This window comes from Peromyscus maniculatus, chromosome 19, assembly GCF_049852395.1.
Source record: "Peromyscus maniculatus bairdii isolate BWxNUB_F1_BW_parent chromosome 19, HU_Pman_BW_mat_3.1, whole genome shotgun sequence".
NCBI lineage: Eukaryota > Metazoa > Chordata > Mammalia > Rodentia > Cricetidae > Peromyscus > Peromyscus maniculatus.
In genome coordinates, this window is record NC_134870.1 from 23,357,168 (window position 1) to 23,366,446 (window position 9,279).

Consider the following 9,279-nt stretch of genomic DNA (forward strand, 5'->3'; position numbering starts at 1 on the left):
GGAGCCCCGCAGCCCGGCGCAGCGGGTCAGGGGCTGCGGGCGGGAGGGACGCACACGCACACGGTCGCGTGCACAATCTCACGCGCGCACTCGGACACTGTCAGTCGCGTGCGCGCCCCCGCGCGCACAGACTGCAAGAGCGGCGGCCTGGTGGGTGCAACCGGAGACGCTCGGAGCTAGAGCTTTCTTCTTCCCTCAAGGATTTCCAAGTTCTCAAGCTCAGCCCCTGTAGAGCAACTTTCCTTAAGTTGTGGATTGCTGGGGGGGGGGGGGGGGGGGAGAATATGTTTTGTTTTGTCTTTTAAATTCATGTTTTAAAAAAATGGATCTTTTCGTAGTAATGTAATAGCTCAAAATGTTGCAACAAACTGGTGGTGTTGCCATGACGGCAGATATCATACTATGGTAACTGTCAGAGGTTTCATGGCGAAGATTAGTTCCTAATTAAACTGCTTTGCCAAAGGGGGGGGGGGCGGGGGAATAAAGGTTCCTAATGTCTTCTAAATTGTCTATCTATATTTTACCCCTAGTCATTAAAAGGAATGTTTCTATTTTAACAAAGAAAAGACAGATTTACAAAGCTCAATTTAAGCCATCTGTTTACAGAGTATCTTTTTTTTTTTTAAGAGTCAAGCACTGGGTACAGAAATAGCAAATCTTGAAAAGTAATCTTTTACAAGCATAGTTCTAAAATAATATAAGCTTATTTGTAGTGCTTTTCAAACTACAAAAGCCACTACAGCAACAAGTACCTTTCAGAAGGATGAGTGTGATGCTTGGGAGGCCCAGGAGATCTCTGTTCATTGAGAATTTAACTACCATTTCTTCACCAGGAGCAGAGAGTGGGAAATACTTGGGAAGGGTTGCTAAGAACAAAGGAAAGAAACAATTCGTCGAACTTCCCTGATGCGTTCATGGTCAGTATTTTCCTGTCAGGAAAGTACTGGAAAGAAAGTGTGGAGCACAGTAGTCTAGGTGTGGGAGTGGAGGCCGTTTCTCCAGTCTGAACCCCTTCGTGGTAGGATAAGAAGAGACTCCAGCGAATTGTCCTCTGACCTCCACATGCACACTGTGGTGGCACTGGTCTGCAGAGCCCTGGCTGCGCGAACATAAGGACCTGAGTTCAGCTCCTCCGGACAGGTGGAGAAAGGCAGGCGAGGCAGCGAATGCCACCTCAGTGCCGGGGAGCCAAGGCAGCAGATTTCCCCAGAGCTCTCTGGCCAGTGAACACCAGGCACAGCAAGAGACTTTCTCTCATAAATAAATAACTTAGGCAGAGGGGGACCACACAGTGCCTGTAGTGTAGCAGTTCCCTCTGAACTGAAACATTCACATTCAGGGTAGAGGTTGGGGCTCCTGAAACCCAAGAGGTAAATCAAGTTTACACTTCCCTTGGGGAAGGTAAAACGTAGAAGTTCCCCATTCATTCTCCAGCTTGATAACACCATTAAATAGAGGTCTGGGGAAGGGACTCTGACCAACCAATCCCAGCCGTGGGGAAGAAATTTCTTCAGTGTGTCAAGCTGCTTGCAAAGTGTGCAGAGTTCCATTGATGTAGCCTTCCTGAGTTGTGACTTGCATTGGGGTAGGCTTTTCTGTGATGCAGCTGCTTCTGAGTCATCCTGTGAGTAACTTCTCACCCATAGTCCTGTAAGTAACCATAATAAAAACTCACTAGTCCACCAAATTGGACTTTGATGCAATCGTTCCTTTGCTTCATCCTGGGTTGCCTTCCTGGAGTAAGTGAACATGTGTGCAGTATGTCTTCATAGGAAAGGTTATTTATGACTTCTGACCTTCGCATGGACCTATGCACACACACACACACACACACACACACACACACACACACATGAACCCATAAACATCCAAAACACACACACACATACATACATGCACACTGGTTTTACATGGACACACACAGGCACCGACACAGACTTTAGTGCTTATGCAAAATTACCTTACGATGTCTTTTCGAAACCAGGGCAATTTTGTATTTATTAAATGTTAGTTTTTCACCATTGCAACTGTAGACATTCAGGTGACAGATAGTTAAGCAGGATGGCTCAAAATCAAAGCCCTGCCATCTGTTATATTCCAGAAAACAGCTATCATACAACTGTTCAATACAAAGAACACAAACGATTCTTGAGTCCCTTCTAGGTTATGAGGGATGGGACCAACTACTCAAGGGTAGAGAGGACTTCACACCAGGTCATCTCGCTCTAGAACTTTAGCAATAGCAGTTCCATGGTTGGCTGACTGCTGTGTCCTGCTCACTACCATCTAGCCTACAGATTGTGCAGCGGACCAGCTCTCCTTTTTAATCACGCCATGCCATGGTCCTAGTTCATTACCAGTAGAAAAACAAAGTCTCTGTAGTCAGACTTTTCATTGGGCTGCCAGCTCACAAATAACGACACAGAGACATTATGAATTGTGAACGCTCAGCCTTAGCTTTGGCTTGTTCTCAACCAGCTCTTATATCTTAAATTAGCCCATTTATTTTAATCTACATTCTGCTAGGTGGTGTTTCCTCACCTCTGTATTTTCCATCCTGCTTCCTCAGTGTCTGGCTGACAATTCCACCTTTCTTTTTCCCCAGAGTCCTTTCTCTCCCCGGAAGTCCCACCTATTCTCTCCTGCCTAGCTATTGGCCATTCAGCTCTTTATTAAACCAATCACAGCAATATATCTTCACACAGTGTACAAATATCCCACAATGGTCTCTCAACAATTGCCTTAAACAAGGGAATCTCAAACCTCAAATTTGGTACCAGATGAATCTTTACTGGAACAGGAAATGAGGTGGAGAGAAGACTTTAGTCTATCGTAAGATGTCAGTAGTAAACCCATTGTGGCAACCTAATATATGCCCAAATGTTGCCAAATCCTCTCTGGAGGCAAGCTGACCCCTAGTTGAGGGAAACTGACTTACACAGTCAGAATCGAGTCTTTTCCTTGGGATGGAAAGGGGCTCTGTGGAGTCAGGCGGACTGCATGGAGAAGGGGCAGGCATCTGGAGAGAATCAAGGTTTTCTTCAGAAACAAAGAAAAAAAATGAAGTAGACAATGGCTTCATCTTTGACAATGTCAGGTAGTGGAGGAGGAACTAAAGGCAAAGATTTGGGGTGGTATAATAAGGACAATTAGAAACTCCTCCTCTGGACACACTGTCAGCAGCAAGCTCTAAATCAAATCAGGCATCACAGAAAGTCCCATGAGGAGCCTGCACTTGTGGGAAAGAAGGAGGCAGCAAACTGAAGAAAGCGGAGGGAGCTTATCCAGCCCAGGCAGCAGGGCAGGATCATAAACTTAGAAATTCTGCAGCTGGTGACACCAAGGGGCAGGAGAAAAGGTGAAGCCTGGGTTAGAACTTGACTCACGCACTCTGTCCCTGGCTGCAAGTATATGAGGGAATGTTCCATCGGAGAACAGGTCGGAAGGAAAGGGTGCAGGCAGCCCTCGTGGAAAATTCATTCTCAAATACATCCTCATACAGCCCAATGGATCTCCCATGTGCAGTCCTGTGACTTTAGTAAGTGTTTTGCTTGGAGCCACAAATTCTAGCCAGAGGGCTATGTAGAGAGTGGCTTAAAACAGGTCTATGGAGCTTTAGATCAATTATATATAATCTTTTGTCTACACTTCATCAGCTTTCAGTTGAGGTTTATACCACAGAGGTTTATACATATGTGGCATTGTGGGCAGTACTTGATATATAGTTAGCATTGGACACATGGTAACAATAAGCCTTCTAGATACGTTTCTAGAATAAATCCCTGGTGACCTGTCATGTCCTGCCCTGGCTTTTCGGTCTGGTCTGGCTGTTGCCCTTCTCTGGTGAAAGTGAAGGATAGGCTGCCCCCCAGTGAATCTCACTACTCCACAAGCTTTGCATCTTTCCCCTGCTATTCCTCCTGCCACTGGGGCAGCCTTTAGTCCCTTCTTCAGTTTGCTGCCGCTTGCTTCTTCCAAACTTTATCTTAGATGCCCAGTGTGGGGAGTCACACCCGCTGTCCCAACACTGAGGAGACAGAAGTATGGCTCAAGTTTGAGGCCACCTTGCCAACATAGCAAAATCCTACCTCAACAACAAAACAACAAATAAGGCAGGGGAGATTTTCTCCGCCGTGTGAGCCTGAGGACCTGGTTAGGGATCTCCAGCACTCATGTGAAAAGCTGAGTGCTTGGCTGGGGAGGCAGAAGGAGGGAGCTCACCGAGGCTCTCTGGTCAGCTAGTCCAACAAGTGAGCTCCATGTTCAGGGAGAGACCTGGTATCAAAACCATAAGAGTGGAGAGCAATTGAGGAAGAGATTTGACTTTGACCTCTGACCCCACTCATGGACACACATGTGCACACACATGAAGATGTGTGTACAGCCCTACAAGCAAAACAGAACAGAAGAGAATTTAGCTTAGAGGGGGAGGGGAATAGCATAGTGGAAGTGTTTAGTATTCAAGTGTGACGCATGAATGTCTGGATTCAGTTCTCATCACTTACACACACACACACACACACACACACACGCACGCACGCACGCACGCACGCACGCACGCACGCACGCACACGCTACAATCTGTATCTTTTAGGAATCTATCATTGAGCTCCTAGTCCAATTTAGAAAGTTTCTGTGCTCCTCTATGCTGAACTGTACACTTATCTTTATCACGCGACACAGTAACATTGACTTCACTTTTTCCGTCTTCTCCACTGGAAGCAGACTACACCACTACTGATTGCCTTTCCTCCTCATTGGTGAAGCACTGGCTCTTTTCCTGGTGTTCCTCACTCCCCATACAACCCACAAGGACAGGCGAGATGGCTCTGAGAAGCAGATCCTAATTATTTAGTCAATGTGAATTGACACCCGTGGATTTGGTAATAATCTAGAGATGTGAGAACGGAGTTATTGGAAACTCCACCAACCCAACTGACAGGGAGGAATTACATTGTGCACTTGAGTTACAAAATTTAAGTGCAATCCTTATTGAAACACAAACCAAGTGAAAATTTAGCCAGAAAGTAACATGACTGATTTTTTTTTCTTCAAAGAAACATTTTCAAAGGATTTTGGAGGATGGATTTAAGCATGGAGGAGGGATAGAATTGAAGGAGTGAACTTAATAAAAATATGCACCGACCAATACCAGTGAGTAGTTATGAGTGGCTCAAGTTAAGCTGGAGACCAAGGAAAGAAGAGAGTATTCAAGCTGATTCTGCAGGTGGGCTTGCAGGATCCCCTGGGGTCTCCACACAACACACGAGATTAGCTGGAGGAGAGGCAAAGATGATGCCAGGCTTCTGGCTTCCTTCCTGCTGGAATAACGATGCTCCTTCCTAAAACTCAAAACACAGGAAGAAAATAAATTTGGGCAGAGAAATTGATGGCAATAGAGTTCGTTTTGTGCCCGTTAAGTGTATAGCTTACATGTGCAATGTCCTAACCACTCACCTAGAGTAAGTTTCTTACCAGTGTCCCCTTTATCCTTATGCTTCTTTTCTGTTGAGAGGTAAATTATATCCGCCCCCCACCAACTTCATATGCTGAAGTTCTGATCCTAGTGTCTCAGATTATTATTACTATGTTCAGAGAGAAGGTCTTTAAAGTGATATCGGTCAAATGAGATCGTATGGTTGGGCCTACTCACAGAACTAACCTAAGTGTATTGTCTAAACTATTTAGTCTGGGGTATTTTGTTAAGTCATGCCAATTCTAGCAAACTAATATAGTTAGTTCCCTTGCACCAGATATATAGATGAGTAAAGGGCCTGAACCTCATGCTGGTTATGAGAATCGGGCTATTGTGGAGTGGAAGACAGTGCTGTCCTAGCACACAAAGAACAGAGTTTTATCCAACCATCAAAAGTCACTTAAACATGTATGTGAAAGGTGCCATTGTGGAGGCTCCAATGAAATCTGTGGCTCGTGGTTCTCAAAGCATCATTCCAGAACACATAAGGGAAAGGAAAGTGACTTATGACTGCCCTGTCTACTTGTAGCTTCCAGCTGTGTTTACACAGCTGCTGAAGACAGCCCAGAGAGAGTCTCTGCCTCACCCCTGAGAGACACACACTGAAAACACACTCAGAGAGCGGCCTTCCTAAGGAAGCATTTGGTAGGTCTTGAGAAATGACGTAAAATACCCAGAACTGAGCCACTGAGGACAGAGACAGCAAAAGGAAAATGCCAGGAACTTGACAAAATGTGAAGAATAGACGCAGAACTTTGATGATGTACGGCTCACAAGTGCCATTGTTCTGTGAAATATAATGAAAAAAAGAAGTCAAAGCATTTAGAAGATAAAGGGTAAATGTATGAGTTAAGAACTTTTGAAGATCTGGCATCATTGTGGTCTTTTATTTTGTTCAACATCTGGAAATAGTTGAAACTCCCTGGAAAAGTCAAGCTTGACCTGGAGAGGAGAAGGGGGCGGGCTGTTGCAGAAGCAAAGAGATGAGAGAAGGCAGTCTCAAAGGAAAGCTCCCCCACGACCCACCTTACAAAACCAAGCATTCCAAACACATTAAAATGTTTTCCTCTTCTTGCCTTAAAACTGATTTGAACTATGGTGTGAAATTTAAAAATAATACTAGTGCTTAATGCTGTGTTAAAATAAGTAAAGGGAAATTATTTTAAAATCCCAGCATCTGGTGTGTGTGTGTGTGTGTGTGTGTGTGTGTGTGTGTGTGTGTGTGTGTGTACTAATTTGCCTTGACAAAGAATTTCTACCTTGCTTAAATTTGGAATTTTAAAGTTGATTAAAGATTAAAATAGTGAATGAGTATTTTCCACAACATTGGGAAAAATGCCAAAGTGTACTCAAAGCTGCTGAAAAAATGTATTCTGTTATAGTAGGGTACTACCTATTTTATTAATCAGGTAGATTAACCAAACAAACAAACAAACAAACAAACAAAAAGCACCTCTAGATTTACATTTTTCTGGTATTGTGGTATGGTTAGAATGAAAACTTGAACATATGGGATAAAATTTTGAAATTAATACAAGCACCTGACAGCTAAGCAATGGCCTGTCCTCTTTGTGACTATAGCCTCAGATCCCAGGATTCACTGCAGCTTGAGGTACAAGGGGGTGAGGCTTAGGACCCTTCCATTTAACTGTCCACTAAATGTGGTGATTGTTTTACTTTGGAGGAAGAGACAGAAAGGGTTACCCAAGAGATAAACAGCTCATTGGAAGACAGAAGGGTCTTTGCCCTTAGGATGAGAAGGCTCCTCTTCCTCTCTCCTTCTCCTCCTACTTCCTTCTTCTCCCTCCTTCCTCCTCCTCCTCCTTCTTCCTTCTTCTTTCTTCTCCTCCTCTTCCTCCCCTTCCTCCTCCTTCTTCCTCCTTTCTTCTTCTCCTCCCCCCTCCTCCTACCAATACTACTCCTCCTATTTCTCCTTCTCCTCTCCCCCCTTCTTCTTAAAATAGATAAGGTTACTACCCTCCTGCCTGTGGAAAAACCCTCTCAAGATCTTAGTACATCAGACAGTGTGGTCCCCTGAGAATTTGTGGAAATACACATGTAAAGAATAACAAAAGGCATGTATGTGTGTTTGGCAATAGTAATATCACGTGTTTGCTACACTCTTTTTAAAAATTTTATCCTTTACTGCATGTCTTAGAAGCTATAAAACCATATCTCTTTATTCCCATTTCAAGATAAGAAATAGAGGTAGGAAAAAAAGTGAAAAGATTTATTAAGGATCACAGCTTTCACCAGCAAAACTGCTTAGGCAGTCTAAATCTTGACTAGACTGCATCACTTTTCACAAGAGCATACATTCCCCCAGAAAACTGCTTTCAAATCAAGCGTTCTCCATGGATGACAGAGTCCTTGCATTGTTCCTTAGCCTACGTACTAACATCAGCATCCATATTTCACAGGTGAACAACTGGGTAGAGAGAGGTTAAGCCATCAGATCATAGTCCTCCTTTGGTATCCTCAGAGGACTGATTCCAGGATCTCTCTCTGATTCCCAAGTCCTTGGACATAAAGCCCGTGTGTAAATAAATGGAGGCAATATTTGCATAAACCAAAGTGCACAGGCTTATATACTTTATACTTTAACTCATCACCAGATGACTTATAATGTCTAGTGCAGTATAAAGGCTGTATAAATAGTTGTCACACAGCATTACTTAGAGAATGATAGCCAAGATAGTCTATATACATCCTATATGGCTGAAATATTTTTTCATCCAAGGTTGGTTGAATTAATGTGGAAGTAGAATACAATGCACATAAGATCTACTGTGTTTTAATACAGTGTAAATGAAGGGACAGAGACTTGAACTCAGAAAACTTGGATCCAGAATCCAATTAGCCAGCATGCTCCTATACTATAACTGCTCCGTTTGACTATGGTTCACTGGACATGACCACACCGTGTGTCTCCGTTACCCTTAATCCCTTGGCTTTGCTGTCCGGCTAGTCCTCTGACCAATTCTTCCCATGTGCACCCCAGACTTCCCAACTTCAATTTCACCTGGAGTTTGGTGTTGCACACGGCTTTCTTATTCCGCATTAATCACTTTGCAGAAGTGAAAAAAAAAGTCCTAATCAATATTTTATTGTAAACGTTTTGCTTTTGCTAACTCTGTGTTTTATAGGAATAAATGAAACAGTAAAAAATTAACGCTGGGGTTGGGAAGACCTATGGGACTTCCCTTAGAAGTCTGAGATTGCTCACATTTGGAGCTGAATTTGGACAGTCTGAAGGAGAAAAAAAAAAAAAAACAAGTTTTCATGTGCTTAGTTTTGCTTCACTTTGCACCAAAATGTCAGCATCTTTAACCATCCAGCTGCTATCCTGTAACTACACCCTGAAAGCCGAAGAGACAGAACACACCTGTTCCTTAAAGCCAGTGACCTCAGGCTTAGCTGATCAAGAATTCCGATGGGAAGAGTTCCTGTCCTTTCAAAGCCCTCCCCCCGCCCCCCCAGCTCCCCACCCCCACCCCGAATTCTTGGTCCACACCAGGCCGACACAGCTGCCTTCTTCACAGCTTTTTTGGCTTTCTGAGTTCATTGTCTCTCTCATCTCACATTCCAGTTGTCTCTCCATGGCTTTCTGCTCTGTAGAGCTGCTTTCTCTCCATTTGTGGTGGCCGTGGGCTGGGGTGAACATGGGCATTTTCCATGAAGGGCTTGACAAGAACAGTCCTTGTCTCACCAATTGTATGAGTGACACATCTTCACTGGTTCCTCTGGTGGCTCCTTTTGGTTGTCAACTTGACTACACCTGCAATTAACTAAAATCCAAAAAG